This window comes from Moschus berezovskii, chromosome X (assembly GCF_049115385.1).
Source record: "Moschus berezovskii isolate FMDL1 chromosome X, NW_MosBer_1.0, whole genome shotgun sequence".
Lineage (NCBI taxonomy): Eukaryota > Metazoa > Chordata > Mammalia > Artiodactyla > Moschidae > Moschus > Moschus berezovskii.
Window position 1 is genome coordinate 102,570,454 of NC_142488.1, and position 20,311 is coordinate 102,590,764.

A 20,311-nucleotide genomic window follows, 5' to 3' on the forward strand; every position below is an offset into this window, starting at 1 on the left:
TAATACCCGTCAAATATAGCTAAAGTGCAAATTCCTCCCTCTAGTACATAGCAAGCCCTTCAGTTAGGCTTCCTTGGTGTGCTTACAAAAAGCAAAACGGTCGAAGAGTTAAGGTTTAAGAAATATCTTGTGGCATACAAATACAAAAATATCTTTTAAACTCACTTGGGCTATTTCACACACCTTTTCACTTATCTTTTAGGAAACTACTCTGCTTGTTATACAAGCAAATAATGTAGACACACTCCAGCAGAAGAGGGTCCTCATTCCCGTCAGGGTCTGAACCGTCTCCTCACCCAGCACTCAGTGGGCATTCACCCTTGTTCAGACACTGACAGTCCAGTGTTGGACATCACCGGCTCGGGCCCCGGAAAAGGGGCTCGATGGTGTCCAACCTCTGGATTGAACAGCAGCAGTCGCATTGGCACCTGTGCCAGATAATGATTGAAAAGACTCTGCCTCCATAACGAAAACGTGGGTGTGTTACATGTAACGTTTCATCTTTTTACAAGTTGCTAGAAAAATAAGGCCATGCCAAGGGAATCTATGCTGCTTCCCTGGAAGGGACAGGGGCCGTGGGGCAGGTAAGTGGATGAGAGGGACGCATCCTGGCTGTGGTCAAGGGTGTTTCTTGGTTCCTACAGAGCGGCGTCCTAACTCATCACAAACACTTGTCTGGCACTGACTTGGCATCTCTCTTCTTCGATGTGTCCTAACACTTGATTTGCAGCAGGATTTAACTGTCGGGTGACAAACCCAGAGAACCTTTAGACTAAAACATCTGGTCTGAATTGCTGCAAATATGAGAAATATCAATAGAAACCAGGCTAGCCACACCTCTGTTCTTAATTAGAAAAACAGTCTTGATGCGGAAAAACAGCCACCTTTGGTACCAGAGTTTGGAAACTGTTGCTCAAAGCATGTTCCTTAGACTAACTAGATACATGATGAATGCTCACTTCCTGTCTCAGAAATCTGCTCTACCAGTAAGATTAGTCACAACACTAACCTCTTTGTAGGGGAGCCAACACTTGTTAGAAAGCTTTCAGTCCTTTCTCAGAACTGCGACTGGGTCCTCCTCAGCTGTGCTGACATCCCAGGGAGGCACAGACCCTCTCAGCCGGTTCCAGAAAGTGCTGGAAGGAGTTATCCTTCTAGGCCTCAGCCCAGAGGCCTCCTCACCTTAGTGCAAATTTTGCTCCAGAACCTGTGTTCTGGTCACACGAGCATGGATGCCCCCAAAGCCGCTGGGACCACCCCAGGGGTCAGGGCCACCAGCAGACACCACACGTGTGCCAGCTCAAAGGAAAATAAATAACTTGGCTCAGTTATAAATTATCTTGGGGGCAAGGCTTAATAATTTAGTTTTCTTCTTTAAAGAAATATTTGGAGATAAAGAATGTTTTCAGTTTCTTACCCATCTCCTGCTCTGGGAGACAACTAGATTTCTAGAAATGTGGAGTTATTTTTTTCCTCCGCTGGGACATCCCTTGCCACCAAGGAGGGATTTATAGCGTTAGGGCTTCACCGGCAGCGTCTCCTTGCACCCGGAGTGGTTGGGTCTAGCCTCTGGCAGTGCCACTGGGTACTCCATGGTGGCGAAGAGCAGGGTGTCCAGGGTGGTCTCCGTGCACTTGGCGATGAAGCGGATGAAGGGCCTCACGTCGCCCTCGTTGGCGACTTCCAGCACGTGGTAGTACTCGGACCGCTGCTCCTTGCGGATGGTGATGGGCAGGTAGCCTGCCTGCATGAGGATGAGGTTCATGAGCAGGCGCGAGGTCCTGCCATTGCCATCGATGAAGGGGTGGATGTAGACGAGCTTGTAGTGGGCCAGGGCCGCAAACTCCACCGGGTGCAGGTTCATGGCGTCCTCTGAGCCACTGCACGAACTCCTGCATCTGCTTCTCCACCTCCTGCGGGTGGGGCGGGATGTGGTGGCCCACCAGGACCTGCGTGGTGCGGAAGCGGCCGGCCTCCACAGGGTCCACGTAGCCCAGCACCCGCCGGTGGATCTCCAGCACATTGCCGATGCTGACGGAGCCCACGCGGGACAGCAGCGTCGTGTTGACATACGTCATGGCCGCGTGCATGCCGATGACCTCGTTCTGCTCCTCCAGGCTCTTCCCCGGCACCGCGTAGCCCGTCTCCAGGATGTGCCTGATCTCCGAGAGCGTGAGGGTGTGGCCCTCAATGGCCACCGTGTGGTAGATGTGGTGGTAGTAGGTCTCCTCCATCACCCGGTGCAGCGCGGAGCTGCCCTTGGGGATGGACATGACCTTCTTCACTTTGCTGTCGATGCTGCTGAAGAAGCGCTGGTCGATCTCCTCCACCAGCGGCAGCGTGCAGTCGCGGTTGGCCAGCGCCTTCTCGTGGTGGGGCGCAATGGTCAGCGCGTGTGTGTACAGGTAGTCTGCCTGGATGATGTTCTTGTCCTCCTCCGAGAAGAGGCCGAACTCGTTGAGCGCGTCTGCGAAGCCCGGGTCCATCCTGAGGGCTTGCAGGAAGAGCTTGTGGGCCTTCTGCCGCTTGCCCTGCCGTTTCATCTCCAGGGCCTGGTTCAGAGCCGCTTTGGCCTCCAACTTGCCTGCTGGAGAGGACTTGGTCTTGACCGCCAAGCAGCGCCGCACCCCTGGAGGTGAGACTGAGCTCTGTGGACGGTCTGGTGCACTTGGTGATGGTGGGCTGTGCCCGCTCCAACTTACTCCTGAGCAGGTAGAAGCCCTTGAGCACAGTCAGACAGTGTTCTTCCACGGTCCCCAGCGGTAGCAGCAGGGCCAGCAGGGAGCCCAGCACCATGCTCAGCAGCATTGCCCACAGGAAGCGGCCCCAGACTGAGACCCACTTTGGTTCAGTCACTGCCATCACCGAAGCCATCGGCATGAGTGTCATCTGGGCCCAGGGGCGGGCCCCTTGCACACATCCACAGGGGCCTGGGGGAGAGCGGGACCTCGCGCCGCCGGGCCCCGTCGCAGCCTTCTCAGCACTCGCAGTCTTGGCCGGCGGCCCTCCTCTTCACTTTCTGCCATAAGGGTGGTGTCATCTGCATATCTGAGGTTATTGATACTTGTCCAGGAAATCTTGATTCCAGCTTGTGCTTCATCCCACACAGCATTTTGCATGATGTACTCTGCATATAAGTTAAATAAGCAGGGTGACAATATATAGCCTTGACAGACTCCTTTCCCAATTTTGAACCAGTTCGTTGTTCCATGTCCAGTTCTAACTGTTGCTTCTTGACCTGAAAACAGATTTCTCAGGAGCAGGTAAGGTGGTCTGGTATTCCCATCTCTTTAAGAATTTTCCACAGTTTGTTGTGATCCACAGTCAAAGGATTTACGGTAGTCAATGAAGCAGAAGTAAATATTTTTCTGGAATTCTCTTGCTTTTTCTATGATCCAGCGGATGTTGGTAATTTGATCTGATTCCATTACTTTTTCTAAATACAGCTTGAACGTCTGGAAGTTCTCAGTTCACATACTGTTGAAGCCTCACTTCAATAATTTTGAGTATTTATTTGCTAGCATGGAGGCCTGGCGTGCTGTGATTCATGGGGTCGCAAAGAGTCAGACACGACTGAGCGACTGAACTGAAGATGAGTACAATTGTGTGGTAGTTTGAACATTCTTTGGTGTTGCATTTCTTTGGGATTGGAATGAAAACTGACCTTTTCCAGTCCTGTAGCCACTGCTGAGTTTTCCAAATTTGCTGACATATTGAGTGCAGCACTTTCACAGCCTCATTTTTTTAGGATTTGACATAGCTCAGCTGGAATTCTATCACCTCCACTAGCTTTGTTTGTAGTGATACTTCCTAAAGCCAGCTTGACTTTTCACTCCAAGATGTCTGTCTCTAGGTGGGTGATCACGCCATCATGGTTATCTGGGTCATTATGATCTTTTTTGTGTAGCTCTTCAGTGTATTTTTGCCTCCTCTTCTTAGTATCTTCTGCGTCTGTTAGGTCCATACCATTTCTGTCCTTTATCGAGCCCATCGTTGCATGTAATGTTCCCTTGGTATCTCTAATTTTCTTGAAGAGATCTCTAGTCTTTCCCATTCTATTTTTCTCCTCTATTTCTTTGCACTGATCCCTGAGGAAGGCTTTCTCCTCTCTCCTTATTCTTCTTTGGAACACTGCATTCAAATGGGTATATCTTTCCTTTGCTTTTCGCTTCTCTTCTTTCCACAGCTATTTGTAAGGTCTCCTCAGACAGCCATTTTGCTTTTTTGCATCTCTTTTCCATGGGGATGGTCTTGATCCCTGTCTCCTATACAATGTCACGAACCTTCGTCCATAGTTCATCAGGCACTCTATTAGATCTAATCCCTGGAATCTATTTCTCACTTCAGTGACATGCTGGCATGAGTCCTATTGAAGGAGGTCACCATTGAGAGAGGGAACAAAGCCCCACCCATCAACAGAAAATTGGATTAAAGATTTACTGGGTATGGCCCCTCCCATCATAGCATGACCCAGATTCCCCCCAGCCATTCCCTTCCATCAGGAAGCTTCCACAAACTTCTTATCCTTAACCATCAGAGGACAGACAAAATGAAAACCACAATTACAGAAAAGGAACCAAACTGATCACATGGATCACAATTTTGTCTAACTCAATGAGACTATGAGACATGCTATGTAGGGCCACCCAAGATGGACGGGTTATGGCAGAGAGTTTTGACAAAATGTGGTCTACTGGAGAAGGGAATGGCAGACCACTGCACTATTCTTACCTTAACCCCATGAACAATATGAAAAGGCAAAAAAGATGCTGACACTGAAAGATGAACTCCCCAGGTCAGTAGGTGCCCAATATGCTACGGAATAAGAGTGGAGAAATAGCTCCAGAAAGAATGAATAGGCTGAGCCAAAGCAAAAGCAACACCCAGCTGTGACTGGTGATCAAAGTTAAGTTCAATGCTGTAAAGAACAATATTGTATTGTATAGGAACCTGGAATAGTAGGTCCATGAAGCAAGGTAAATTGGAAATGGTCAAATAGGAGATGGCAAGAGTGAACATTGACATTTTAGGAATCAGTGAACTAAAGTGGACTGGAATTGGTGAATTTAATTCAGATGACCATTCTATCTACTACTGTGGGCAGGAGTCCCTTAGAAGAAATGGAGTACTCTCATAGGCAAAACAACTAGGCTGAGGGATACTGTTTGGAAAGGATGGTCAGAAGTGGTAGGAAACTTGATGGTGAGAGGTACCTTGTTCCTTTGCTTATGTTTTGTATCTAAACCTTTCCTATTTAAAATTTTTCCCTCTACCTGGAAACCTTCTGCTGCTGCTGCTGCTAAGTCACTTCAGTCGTATCCAACTCTGTGTGACCCCATAGACGGAAGCCCACCAGGCTCCCCCGTCCCTGGGATTCTCACTGGAGTGGGTTGCTATTTCCTTCTCCAATGTGTGAAAGTGAAAAGTGAAAGTGAAGTCGCTCAGTCGTGTCCGACCCTTAGCGACCCCATGGACTGCAGCCTACCAGGCTCCTCCATCCATGGGATTTTCTAGGCAACAGTACTGGAGTGGCTTGCCATTGCCTTCTCCGTAGAAACCTTCTAGCCAATACCAATTTCTAGCCTTTCTTCCTTGAACTATTATGTTTACTGATTATAGTTATCTAGTCCTCAGTACTAGGAAAGTGAGTATCTTTTCCTCTCTTGTTTCATGTTTCTTCAAAAAAACAAAAGCTCTTTTAGAGAACAACAGTACATTCTTTTTTCATATGTTTTACTGTGACTAGCCCAGTGATGGCTTTAACAGTATTTAAATTAATTAAACTAATGTTTACTGTGTGTTTTATGCTTGCTCAGTTCCTCAGTCATTTCTGATTCTTTGCCATGGACTGTAGCCCACAAGGCTCCTTTTCCATGGGATTTTCCAGGCAAGAATACTGGAGTGGGTTGCGATTTCCTGCTCCAGGGGAACTTCCTGACCAAGGGATTGAACCCATGTCTCCTGCATCTCCTGCATTGGCAGGTGGGTAGTTTACCACTGTGCCACCTGAGAAGCCATCTTCTCTATGCCAGGCTTGAAAGTTGAGAGGGGGGTGTTGTACAATAAAACTGTATTTCATTGTTATCCACACAACCAAACTCCTCTATTAAACCACTCCACCAACCCCACCTCCCTTCACCTTGACACTCACCTCTTATAGCAAGAATCTATATGATTTGAATTGTATAGAAGCACTATTTGATAATTTTTTACCACAAAAATAAAAATTTCCATTTTCAAATTTTTAAAGTCACTGTGCAAAAATATCCTGTATTCTCAGCATTGCCTCCTGTCATTCCTCTTCTGCCCCTTGCCAGTTACTGATTGCTAATGATCACAGTGATTAGTTGAATCCTCTCACCCTCAATCAACAAGTAGAGTTTCTATGGTAGTCTGAAAGTTCTCGAAGGGCACTCTGTACTGTGTAGAGTTCTTACCATACTCTTACTTGCCCTCACCAAGACTGCTAATATCTAGACAACCCCTCTCCAACGACTGGTTATCTCACCAGTGTATTGATCTGCCTCTGCCCCAGATCCTGAGTTCCTGTGCTCAGTTCCCTTTTCTTCTCAGCTATTTGTTCATCTCAGTCTTGAATCCCCAATCCAGACCTACCTCTGTATCCTCCAACTCTATGCTGTACCCTTGCTTACATTTACCCTTCTGGTCATGATTCCTGACCCTGACTCTGCCTATGCTGGGCCTCCAACTAATCTGAATCTCTCTGATTATTACAGTTAACCCACATATTATAATTTGGAACTTGGCGTATCATCTTTCTGCTTCTTCTGATCTCCTGGATACTATTCCTAGCTTCATCCTTATGATTTATTTTGATGTGTTAGTAGTGTATGCATACTCAGTTGTGTCTGACTCTTTGTGGCCCTATGAACTGTAGCCCGCCAGGCTCCTCTGTCCATGGGATTCTCTAGGCAAGAATATTGGAGTGGGTTGCCATTTCCTCCTCCAGGATATCTTTCTGATGCGGGGATTGAACACATGTCTCCTGTGTCTCCTGCACTGCAGGGTGATTCTTTACCACTTGAACCATTGTCCGAGTCCCCATTGGGCATCTAGTCAGACTTTTAGTCAGAGGCCCACCAGTCCAACTGACCCCTAGTACTGGTTCTTCTTTGATTGTCTTATTTTTCAATAATTCTTGACCCAGGCATGGCAATCATTAGGCTTTTTGAAAAGCAAGACAATAATTTAACTACTTTATAAAGCTTTCCAATGTTATATTTTATATAAGGATATTTAATGAAATAGGGAAAATGTTTTTGATAAATTCCTGATATTCTAAAAGTCACTATCTAAAACTTGTATATATTTTTAATACATGTGTCACACACACATGTATCCACCCATACTTTCATAGAAAACTGACTGAAACCCTATATATAAAAATGTTAACAGTGGTTTTGTTTTAATCATAGGGTAGCGAATACAGGTTTCTTCACCTTGCTCTTTATTATCTATAATAAGCTTTTTTTTTCAGTTTTTAATTTAAAAAAATATTTATTTTTTAATTGAAGGATAATTGCTTTACATAATTTTGCTGTTTTCCATCAAGCTTCAACATGAATCAGCCATAAGTATACACATGTCCCCTCCCTCTTGAACCGCCCTCCCATCTCCCTCCCCATCCTATGCATCTAGGTTGATATAGAGCCCCTGTTTAAGTTCCCTGAGGCATACAGCAAATTCCCATTGGCTGTCTATTTTACATATGGTAATGTAAGTTTCCATGTTACTCTCTCCATACATCTCACCCTCTCCTCCCCTCTCCCCATAATTGTAAGTCTGTTCTCTATGTATGTTTCTCCATTGCTGCCCTACATAAATTCTTCAGTACCATCTTTCTAGATTCCATATATATGCATTATTATATGATATCTATCTTTCTCTTTCTGACTTACTTCACTTTGTATAATAGGCTCTAGTTTTATCCACCTCATTAGACCTGATTCAAATGGATTCTTTTTGTGGCTGAGTAATATTCCATTGTGTATATGTACCAAAACTTCTTTATCCATTCATCTATCAATGGACATCTAGGTTGCCTCCATGTCCTAGCTATTGTAAATAGTGCTGCAATGAACACTGGGGTACATGTCTTTTTCAATTTTGGTTTCCTCAGGGTATATGCCTAGGAGTGGGATTGCTGGGTCATATAGTTGTTATATTCCTAGTGTTTTAAGGAATCTCCAAACCGTCTTCCATAGTGGCTGTATTAATTTACATTCCCACCATCAGTGTAAGAAGTTACCCTTTTTTCCACACCCTTTCCAGCATTTATGGTTTGTAGACTTTTTGATGATGGCCATTCTGACCTGTGGGCAGGAATCCCTTAGAAGAAATGGAGTAGACATCATAGTCAAAAAAGAGTTTGAAATGCAGTACTTGGATACAATCTCAAAAATGACAGAATGATCTCTGTTCATTTCCAAGGCAAACCATTCAATATTACAGTAATCCAAATCTATGCCCTGACCAGTAATGCTGAAGAAGCTGAAGTTGAATGGTTCTATGAAGACCTACAAGACCTTTTAGAAATAACACACACAAAAAGATGTCCCTTTCATTATAGGGGACTGGAATGCAAAAGTAGGAAATCAAGAAACACCTGGAGTAACAGGCAAATTTGGCCTTGGAGTACAAAATGTAGCAGGGCAAAGGCTAACAGAGTTTTCCCAAGAGAACGCACTGGTCATAGCAAACACCCTCTTCCAACAACACAGGAGAAGACTCTACACATGGACATCACCAGATAGTCAACACCAAAATTAGATTGATTATATTCTTTGCAGCCAAAGATGGAGAAGCTCTATACAGTCAGCAAAAACAAGACCAGGAGCTGACTGTGGCTCAGATCATGAACTCCTTATTGCCAAATTCAGACTTAAATTGAAGAACATAGGGAAAACCACTAGACCATTCGGTATGACCTAAATCAAATCCCTTATGACTATACAGTGGAAATGAGAAATAGATCTAAGGGACTAGATCTGATATAGTGCCTGATGAACTCTGGACAGAGGTTCGTGACACTGTACAGGAGACAGGGATCAAGACCATCCCCATGGAAAAGAGATGCAAAAAAGCAAAATGGCTGTCTGAGGAGGCCTTACAAATAGCTGTGGAAAGAAGAGAAGCGAAAAGCAAAGGAGAAAAGGAAAGATACACCCATTTGAATGCAGTGTTCCAAAGAAGAATAAGGAGAGAGGAGAAAGCCTTCCTCAGGGATCAGTGCAAAGAAATAGAGGAGAAAAATAGAATGGGAAAGACTAGAGATCTCTTCAAGAAAATCAGAGATACCAAGGGAATATTTCATGCAAAGATGGGCTCAATAAAGGACAGAAATGATATGGACCTGACAGAAATGATATGGACCTAACAGAAGCAGAAGATATTAAGAAGAGGTGGCAAAATACACAGGACTTACAAAAAAGATCTTCACAACCCAGATAATCACGATGGTGTGATCACTCACACTCACCTAGAGCCAGATATCCTGGAATGTAAAGTCAAGTGTACCTTAGGAAGCATCACTAGGAACAAAGCTAGTGGAAGTGATGGAATTCGAGATAAGCTATTTCAAATCCAAAAAGATGATGCTGTGAAAGTGCTGCACTCAGTATGCCAGCAAATTTGGAAAACTCAGCAGTGGCTACAGGACTGGAAAAGGTCAGTTTTCATTCCAATCCCAAAGAAAGGCAATGCCAAAGAACGGTCAAACTACTGCACAATTACACTCATCTCACAGGCTAGTAAAGTCATGCTCAAGATTCTCCAAGCCAGGCTTCAGCAATACGTGAACCGGAAACTTCCAGATGTTCAAGCTGGTTTTAGAAGAGGCAGAGGAACCAGAGATCAAATTGCCAACATCTGCTGTATCATAAAAAAAGCAAGAGAGTTCCAGAAAAACAACTATTTTTGCTTTATTGACTAGGCCAAAGCCTTTGACTCTGTGAATCCCAATAAACTGTGGTAATTTCTGAAGGAGATGGGAATACCAGATCACCTGACCTGACTCTTAAGAAACCTGTATGCAGGTCAGGAAGCAACAGTTAGAACTGGACATGGAACAACAGACTGGTTCCAAATAGGAAAAAGAGTACATCATGGCTGTATATTGTCACCCTGCTTATTTAACTCCTATGCAGAGTACATCATGAGAAATGCAGGACTGGAGGAAGCAGAAGCTGGAATCAAGATTGCCGGCAGAAATATCAATAACCTCAGATATGCAGATGATACCACCCTTATGGCAGAAAGTGAAGAACTAAAGAGCCTCTTGATGAAAGTGAAAGAGGAGAGTGAAAAAGTTGGCTTAAAGCTCAACATTCAGAAAACTAAAATCTTGGCATCTGGTTTCATCACTTCATGGCAAAGAAATGGGGAAACAGTGGAGATTTTATTTTTCTGGGCTCCAAAATCACTGCAGATGGTGGTTGCAGCCATGAAATTAAAAGACACTTACTCCTTGGACAGAAAGTTATGATCAACCTAGACAGCATATTAAAAAGCAGAGACATTACTTTGTCAACAAAGGTCCATCTAGTCAAGGCTATAGTTTTCCCAGTAATCATGTATGGATGTGAGAGTTGGACTATAAAGAAAGCTGAGCACTGAAGAATTGATGCTTTTGAACTGTGGTGGTGGAGAAGACTCTTGAGAGTTCCTTGGACTGCAAGGAGATCCAACCTGTCCTTCCTAAAGGAGATCAGTCCTGGGTGTTCATTGGAAGGACTGATGTTGAAGCTGACACTCCAATACTTTGGCCACCTGATGCAAGGAGCTGATTCATTTGAAAAGACCCTGATGCTGGGAAAAACTGAGGGCAGGAGAAGAAGGGGCTGTCACAGGATGAGATGTTTGGATGACATCACCTGCTCAATGGACTTGGGTTTGGGTAGACTCCAGCAGGTGGTAATGGACAGGGAGGCCTGGTGTGTTGCAGTTCATGGGGTCACAAAGTGTCGCACATGACTGAGAGACTGAACTGACTGAAATGATTCTGACCTGTATGAGGTGATATCTCATTGTGGTTTTGATTTTCATTTCTCTGATTATGAATGATGTTGAGCATCTTTTCATGTGTTTGTTATCCTTCTGTATGACTTCTTCGGAGAAATGTCTGTTTAGGTCTTTTTCCCACTTTTTGATTGAGTTGTTTATTTTTCTGGCATTGAGTTGTATGAGCTGCTTATATATTTTGGAAATTAATCCTTTGTCAGTTGTTTCATTAGCTATTATTTTCTCTCATTCTAAGGGTTGTCTTTTTACCTTGGTTATAGTTTCCTTTGCTGTGCAAAAGCTTTTAAATTTAATTAGGCCCCACTTGAAGAATTGATGCTTTTGTACTGTGGTGTTGGAGGAAACTCTTGAGAGTCCCTTGGACAGCAAGGAGATCCAACCAGTCCATCCTAAAGGAAATCAGTCCTGAAAATTCATTGGAAGGACTGATGCTGAAGCTGAAACTTTGGCCACCTGATGCAAAGAACTAACTCAATGAAAAAGACCCTTTGCTGGGGAAGATTGAAGGCAGGGGATGAATGGAAAACAGAGGATAAGATGATCACCAACTCTATGGATGTGAGTCTGAGTAAGCTCTGGGAGTTGGTGATGGACAGGGAAGCCTGGCTGAGTGACTGAACTGAACTGTTTGCTTTTGCTTTTATTTCCATTACTTTTAGAGGTGGGTCATAGGAGATCTTGCTTTAATTTATGTCATCAATTGTTCCGCCTATGTTTTCCTCCAGGGGTTTCATAGTTTCTGGTCTTACATTTAGGTATTTAATCTATTTTGAGTTTGTCTCTGTATATGGTATTAGGAAGTGTTCTAATTTCACTCTTTAACATGTAGCTGTCCAGTTTTTCCAGCACCACATATTGAAGAGGATGTCTTTGCCCCATATTCATACAGACTTTTCAATACACAGCCTCTTCAACCAGTGGTGCACCATACTGTCTTGATGATTGTAGCTTTGCAGTATAATCTGATATCAGGAAGGTTGATTTCTCCAGCTATAATGAGCATTTTTAACAAAATTTTCTAACAGAAGAGTTAAAACTCTAATTATTATCTTAATGTTTGATCACTGTGACCAAAAGCATGCTCCTCCTATCTGTGACATTGCAATATATTCCTTGTGTGACCCAGCATTTATCAGCCATCACTATCTTCAACTTCTTCTCTAAGCACATTTCTCCCAGGGAGATGGTGGCAAGGAGCCAGTGATGAGGGTAGATCATCCAAGAAAGGAATGGAAATCTTAGCAATGGACTCAAATGGCATTTTTCCTGTGAAGACAGAAAGGTAACACCATTTTGATGCTCTCGTTTTAATGGGATGGGCATGACATAAAAGTGCTTGAAATTCAAGCCACCCTTTGTGGCTGCTGTGCAGAGTTTTAGGGGTAAAATACCCTTTTCAGTATGAAACATAGCTTGATATCCTCTGTGAAGCAACAGATACCAATTCACAATCACAGTGGAAGAATAGGCTTACTGAAAACTGAATGTGTACAAAACACAGGTGTGTGGTAAGCAGATCATGTAGAATGAAACCACGCCTATTGAACTCTATTCAGGAGACATAAGATGTATATTCATATGAAGAGTCATATATAGAAATAGTCGGGAAGGAATAATGAATATCAAGGAACTTTGTAAGCATGAAAACCTATATAAACTCAAAGGAGTTGCTACCAGTAGACTTTTTGGTGCACTCGTTCTCATAAACTTCAGTGGGTATCTGAACCTCCAATGGATAGAAAACAGTCAGGTTCCCAGACTTTCTTCTCAGAGTTTATCCCTCAAAAGATTTAAGATATAACCCAGAAACCTGTATTTGTGTGATTTTTATGCCTGTTATTTATGGACTGCACCTTGAGAAAGCATGGTTCAGTGGTTAAGAACCTGGATCATGGAGACAGGAAAAAAAACTGTTTAAATTATGACTGTGCCATTTACTAGTTGTGTGACCATATGCAAGTTACCTGAAAATTCTGAACCTGTTTCTTCATCTTCAAATACAAGAACTTATATCATAGCATGCCAGAGAGGAATGTGATCATTCATGAAAAGCTGCTAGTACAAAGAAGCCCTCAACAAATTTTAGCTATCACAACCAACCACCACTACCATCATTGTTAATGGTAAATGTTAAAAGGGTGGCAAAGATACAGTATGTTATAGGCATTGGAAGAGATGAAAGATCACTTCTTTTCAGAATGGTCAGGGTAGATGTAACTAGAATTGAGCCTTGAAAATATGAAGATTTAACCAGGTATGGATAAGAGAAGATGAACAAAAAGAGTGTAGAAATCAAACTTCAACTACTCCCTAACTGTTCCAAGGTCCAGGCCTGAAGGGAAGCAGACCACATGGTCCTAATAGACCTAGCTACCATCAAGACAAAATTCTGGACAAATCTGTAGTTGAAACGTGATGGGGAACAGAAACCCGGAGACCTCCTATTCCTTTGACTGGAAATTATGTCTAAGGCCAATTTGAATATTTAGGCAGAGCTAAAAGTAAAATTCTGTGTTATGTAACTGAGTGACTCATTACCCACCAAAATAAAAGCCATAGAATCTTACCACCATTGAGATATTTTCACCCTAATGGACTGGTGGGGTCACAAGGCTGGTGTGATTCTAAGATTTCCTGTAAACCAGCTGTAAGACTTATGGACAGCTTCTTAGCCGGTCTTCAAACTCTTTCCTCAGGTGTGAACTATTGCTGTAATGTCTGTCATGAGTTTATAGTTTTGAGTTTACAGGGTTTGCATCCAAGACTCTTTCCTCCCCTAATTGTTCTCCTGTAATTAGGTAACTTTGTAGCATACTCCTTGATAAATGTAGTCTCATGAACTAAGTTCTAAATCACATGTTCTATGATATACTGATAGGAACCAGGAAATGTTTTGAGACCTTTATTTTTTCACCAATATATAACTTACCTGCATTCTAAATATAATTTTACAGAGCAGGCATAAAAAATCAATACCTAGGGACACTTTGGTATGTCTCTCACTAGTTGATATTAAGTTGTTTTGTTGTTGTCATTAAGTCCTGGTGTTATGTTTTTATTAAAATGTTCCATTTCTGATTGGACATGGTTCCACAATTAGTTCATGTGCTAGGGTTTTGTTGGGTTGTATCATAATTAATTCCTTCAACAGTTAAGATGTCTCTTCCTCTCTCCTTGCTGAGTACTATAATCATCATGCTTTGATTGTTAAAATTAAAGGGATGACTTTAGTTTGTGTTTCTAGTATTCCAGATCAGTTAGGTGGTCTCTGCTATTCCTTTAGTCTCCTTTTCTCTTTTTTTCACAAGACAAGAAAAACTGATGAAAAAACAAGCAGATATCTTAAAAGACTCAGAAAGAACAGACCACATGACTTTATCTCTTCTCATAGTAAAATAAACCTATCATGACTGAGTTTTGTCATTAGAAAGTGGTGCTTTTCCACTCCAGACACACCCAGAATTTGAATGTACTGTGTTCCTAGAGACTGTGTCTTGAAGTTCCATGTGGCAAAATCCTGCCTTTGCATGTGCCAAAATCTGACTGTATGAGCTGTTGCCTTTTTTTCTGTTTAGCCACAGACAGAAACCAAGGAACAAGTGGGAAATGCAATTAAAGTGAAAATAGAGACCTGAATAAATAGTATGGTGGAGAGTTTGGGAATATAAGAAGAGTTAAAAACTCCCTGTGCTTTTTTTCAATCCTATAATTATTGATAATAATAGTGAATATATAATGCTTATTATGGGTCTTCCCAGATGGCGCTCGGAGAAGGCAATGGCAAGCCACTCCAGTACTCTTGCCTAGAAAATCCCATGGATGGAGGAGCCTGGTGCACTGCAGTCCGTGGGATTGCTAAGAGTCGGACACGACTGACCAACTTCACTTTCACTTTTCACTTTCACACATTGGAGAAGGAAATGGCAACCCACTCCAGTGTTCTTGCCTGGAGAATCCCAGGGACGGAGAAGCCTGGTGGGCTTCCGTAGATGGGGTCACACAGAGTCGGACACGACTGAAGTGACTTAGCAGCAGCAGCAGCAGGTGGCGCTAGTGGTAAAGAACCTGCCTGCCAGTGCAGGAGATGTAAGAGATGCAGGTTCAATCCTTGGGTCAGGAATATCCCCTGGAGGAGGGTATGGCAACCCACTCCAGTATTCTTGCCTGGAGAATCCCATGGACAGAGGAGCTTGGCAGGCTAGAATCCATAGGGTTGCAAAGAGTTGAACATGACTGAAACAGCTTAGCACACAATGCTTATTACTGCCAGAAACTTTTATAATATCTGTAAATATATTTACTTGTTTAATCCTCACAGAAATCCTATTAGAAAGTACAATTATTATCCCCATTTTAGAAATGAGACAGAGGCATAAGATGGTTGAATGACTGGCTCAAGATAACGGCAAAGTACAGGTAGAACACTGGGATTAATGAAAAGAATTGGATTTGAACACAGCAAGTCTGGCTTCAGAGTCCATGTGCTTAAATACTACATTTTTTTTTAAAAGAAATTGCATTCAGTTTAAACAGTAACAAGGAAGGACGTGTGATGGGTTCTGATATCAACTTGTAGTTTTCTTTCTCTAGAGAAGGAGCATAAGTGTCTGTTTTGTGTGCCTGATATTACTCTAACCTCTCTCTGACTTCATAGGGATGCCCTCTTTCTGCTTCAAGATTTGGAATCAAGTAGCCTAACCTGTTAAAAATGGAGCTTACAGCCTTTAGAAAGCGTGAGCTCCATCCTTCTGCTATTGTTTCCTTAAATACAAGCAAAGCAAGTGACTGGCTCAAGGACAGCTTTTGTGTGTTGTGAAATACATGCCCAAGAGAGGATGTTCAGTTCAGTTCAGTTGCTCAGTTGTGTCCAACACTTTGCAACCTCATGGACTGCAGCATGCCAGACTTCCCTATTCATCCCCAAATTCCGGAGCTTACTCAAACTCGTGTCCATCGAGTTGGTGATGCTATCCAACCATCTCATCCTCTGTCACCCCCTTCTCCTCCCGCCTTCAATCTTTCCCAGCATCAGGGCCTTTTCCAATGAGTCAGTTCTTCGCATCAGGTGGCCAAATTAATGGAGTTTCAGCTTCAGCATCAGTCCTTCCATTGAACATTCAGGACCGATTTTCTTTAGGATGGATTGGTTGGATCTCCTTGCAGTCCAAGGGACTCTCAAGAGTCTTCTCTAACACCACAGTTCAAAAGCATCAATTCTCCAGTGCTCAGTTTTCTTTACAGTCCAACTCTCACATCCATACATGACTATTGGAAAAACCATAGCTTTGACTAGACAGACCTTTGTTGGCAAAATAATGTCTTTGCTTTTTAATATGCTGTCTAGAGTGGTCATAGCTTTTCTTCCAAGGAGCAAGAGAGGAAGGACAAGTGATTTTTCTAAAATTCATCAGTTAAAGGGATAGAAGATAGTAGCTTAGAGCTGAAGGTATATTCATCTTCATCGCTCTGGCTACTACCTTTGCAGCACTGTGGGAAACTGTGTAGTTATTCCATGCCCCTCTTGGGGCAGCAGTTTTATCTCCTAGATAGGGAGGTAGACTGAGGTATACATAATTTGCTACCTGAAGCTTTCTTTCCAGAAGTCTATAGATGCGAGAAGGGAGTTACTTGAGAAAGTGTTGGCCCATAACCTCTCAAGAGGATGCAATTGCATGGGGGAGGTAGTGCGGCATTATCATCTGGAGCTTAGGGTGAAGTTGCTTAGGTTTGAATCTAGGCTCTAACATATGGTGGCTTCATGGTGGGGAGCTCTTTGCATATCCCAACTTTGCCTTGGGCTTCCCTGGTGACTCAGACAGTAAAGACTCCACCTGCAATGCAGGAGATCCCGGTCCTTTCTCTGGATCAGGGAGATCCCTTGGAGAAGGGAATGGCTACCCACTCTAATATTCTTGCCTTGAGAATTCCATGAATGGAGGGGCCTGGTGGGCTACAAACCATGGGATCACAAAGAGTCAGACGTGATTGAGCAACTAACACTTTCACTTCAGCTTCCCAGGTGGTGCTAGTGGTAAAGAACCTACCTGCCAATGCTGGAGACATAAGAGATGATAGTTCTATCCCTGGGTCGGGAAGATCCCCTGGAGGAGGGCATGGCAACCCACTTCAGTATTCTTGCCTGGAGAATCCCATGGACAGAGGAACCTGGCAGACTGCAGTCCATGGAGTTGCACAGAGTCAGACACTACTGATGCGGCTTAGCACATGTGCACACAACTTTGCCTCGAGTGTCCCACCAGGATGATGCTTAGATATGGATCAAGTAAACTGTCAATAATACATCATTTAATGTACAGCCCTCTGTCTCCAAAAACTTGTATAACTGTGCCTTGACTTCTAATGGGCAGAATGGTTCTCAGAGCTTTGTGAGATGCTTTTCTGGGTTATACTCCTCTAATTTGATTTGAATAAAAATTTCAAGTTCTTTCTTAGATCTACTGATTAATTTTTTGTCTACATTTCTCACAGTAGGCCAGGAACTGTGCTAATGCATCACATGCATTATGTCATGTAAATCCTGTTTGGTGCTACTACTTCTGCTGTTGTGTATCTGAGAACTGGTTTGTTCTTTTTTAAGCTAGAAGGAAACAACTAAGACTTTACAAAAAGAAATCAAATTGGATTTCATTTTTCCAACAATGAGGGAAAAAATATTCTCTTCTTTCTTCTTTGCTTCTAAGTTGTTTTAACAGAGCTTTGAATAGTTATTAATTCCTTACATAACCTTGTTAGAGTAGGCATTTTTAATGACAACAGGCTCATTTTAATGATACAAGAAAAAGCATTCTCCTCATCAAAGAAAAGGAAAGGATGCTCAAAGAAGGGAAAGAACAAAAGGAAAAGAGGGAGGAAGGAATGGTGAGGAAGGAAAGATAACTGTACCCAGATGATTAGAATCACAGGCTAGAAAATAATGTCACCAACATATAGGACACCTATACTTTGTCTCTTTGAGAGAGAGAGAAAAACTGACTAACTTTTCAAGTCAAAGAGAAGGACAAGAAGCTTTCTTTCATGCACACAATGTCACTGTTTTAAGGTTCCTGCTACTTCCTCAGAACTGAGCTTCTGGGGAATCCTATATATACTGTTAAAAAGGAGACAACAGGTCCAAAATAGACTTTCTTGTGCTAAGCCCCTCATCACCAACTGAGACTTGACAGCTAACTTAAGTTTCAGCCTTCCCTAGGAATAGAATAAATCTTCAACTAGTAAATCTGGAATTAACCTAGTCAGTAGTGTTGGTGTTCAGTCGCTAAGTCATTTCCAACTCTTTGCAACTGAAGCATGCCAGGCTTCCCTGCCCTTCACTATCTCCTAGAGTTTGCTCAAACTCATGTCCATTGATTTGATGATGCCATCCAGCCATCTCATCCTCTGTTGCCCCCTTCTCCTCCTGCTCTCAGTCTTTCCCAGCATGAAGGTCTTTTCTAATGAGTTGGCTCTTCGCATCAGGTGGCCAAAGTAATGGAACTTCAGCTTAAGCATCAGCCCTTCCAATGAATATTCAGGGTTGATTTCCTTTAGGATTGACTAGTTTGATCTCATTGCAACGGACTCTCAAGAGTCTTCTCTAGTACTAGTCAGTACTAGTGAGGTAATCTGCCTGATAGACCTCTGCTGTCCCCTAAAAGAAGTTTGAGCTTGCCACAGATAATGAGATATTTGCTAGTGTACCTTTCTTGTCCTGCCCTCTTCTGTCTATCAAAGTCTTTCATTTTGTACAACTCTTTGAAGGTTCTTTCTATCTGCTAGATGGGATGCTGCTCAATTCATGAATCATTGAATAAAGCCAATAAGACCTTTAAAGTTTACTCAATTGAATTTTATTTTTTAACAGTACTAAACCTGAGGCAGGAGATAGTTGGGCCCCAGGCTGAGCAGCTGGAGTCTGTCTCCTGTGGACAGATACTCCAAAATAGCAGGGGCGAGAGAGGAGCTGAGCCCTGCCCAGATAAGAAATAAAAGACCACATGTTCCTCATTCTCCAAATCAAGGAGATATTCCTGACTACACATGTGCAGAATGGCTCCTTGGAGGTTAAAATGGAGGGGGCACCACCCCATAGTATGTGATATCAAGCTACTCATAGGCCTCTTCACTAGAATCCATCTTGGCTAAGAGATGCGAGCTGTGTGTGCACACGTTTGAGATGTGTGTGCACATGTGCAAGATGCCTGTGCACACATCTCAAGATCCTGAACCAGATTCTGAACCAGGAAAATGAAAATGACTGGCCAAATAAAACCCAGAAGAAATGCCCCATAAGAGTGATTCAAACTACCATGAGGGCTCCACACTCTCTCTGAGCCTACCTGTGTGTCTATCCACATGTACTCTTTTCCCTCCTAATAATTACTTTAATTGTTTAACTACTTTCTGTCTCTATATGGAAATTCATTTCTACACAGCAGATGGGCCAGAGCCTTGTCATTGCCCACTGGCACCTGTGGTCTAGTGGTTAGGATTCAGCACTCTCCCAGTTGTGACCTGACCTCAACCTCTGACCAGGAACTAAAATCCTGCTTCAAGCCGCTGAAGGCCGAGGCCACATGAGATAAAACCCTTTCATTATTTCCAAATAATCTCTCACTGGGCCAACGAGCCACTTCAGAAAAAAGTTTAAGAGAAACAATGGACAAGATATAGCCAGGACACCATAATATTTATTTTTTTTCTGTGCTAGGATGGAATTATTTTATCCCACTTTGGTGGGTACGTTTATGGTAACCCAGAGGATGACCTTGAACTAGTTGGGGAACCTTAATTCCATAGACGGTGACTGCCTGCTTTGAACTAAAACTTTGTGATCCCATCCCAACCTTTTTTTCTTCCTAGAAGCATTTTGGCCTGCTTATTTTCTGTACAGCTGGAGAACAGACTAGGAACAGAATAGTAACACGTTTTAGGGCATCCATTTTCAAGTTTAAATTTACCCCATGCAGGACAATGAGAATCATCTGTTCCCCCCTAAATCTCCAACATAATCCCCTAAACCATTTAAAACTAGCTGGGAAGGTGCCAGTTAAATAAGAACTGGACCTACATGTTGCTGTTACCACAGTAGCCTTCTGAATACACACAGAGTTCATTTATTGATATGCAGAGTGCTCACTAATGTGTACACACAGAGTAATTGAGATGATAATTTAAACATTGTTATAAACACTTGTGGGGGAGATCTTCCCTAGTTCCCTGCACAAGGAAGCCAGTCCACAGATTTTAGGCTTTAAATTGAGAGTCAGAGAAT

General features: G+C 42.9%; 1 pseudogene; it reads right to left on the minus strand.

The window, feature by feature from the left end:
- Positions 1-1,422: 1,422 nt before the first annotated feature.
- On the minus strand, positions 1,423-2,983 carry LOC129535207 (protein adenylyltransferase FICD pseudogene; annotated as a pseudogene).
- Between the last annotated feature and the right edge of the window lie 17,328 nt (positions 2,984-20,311).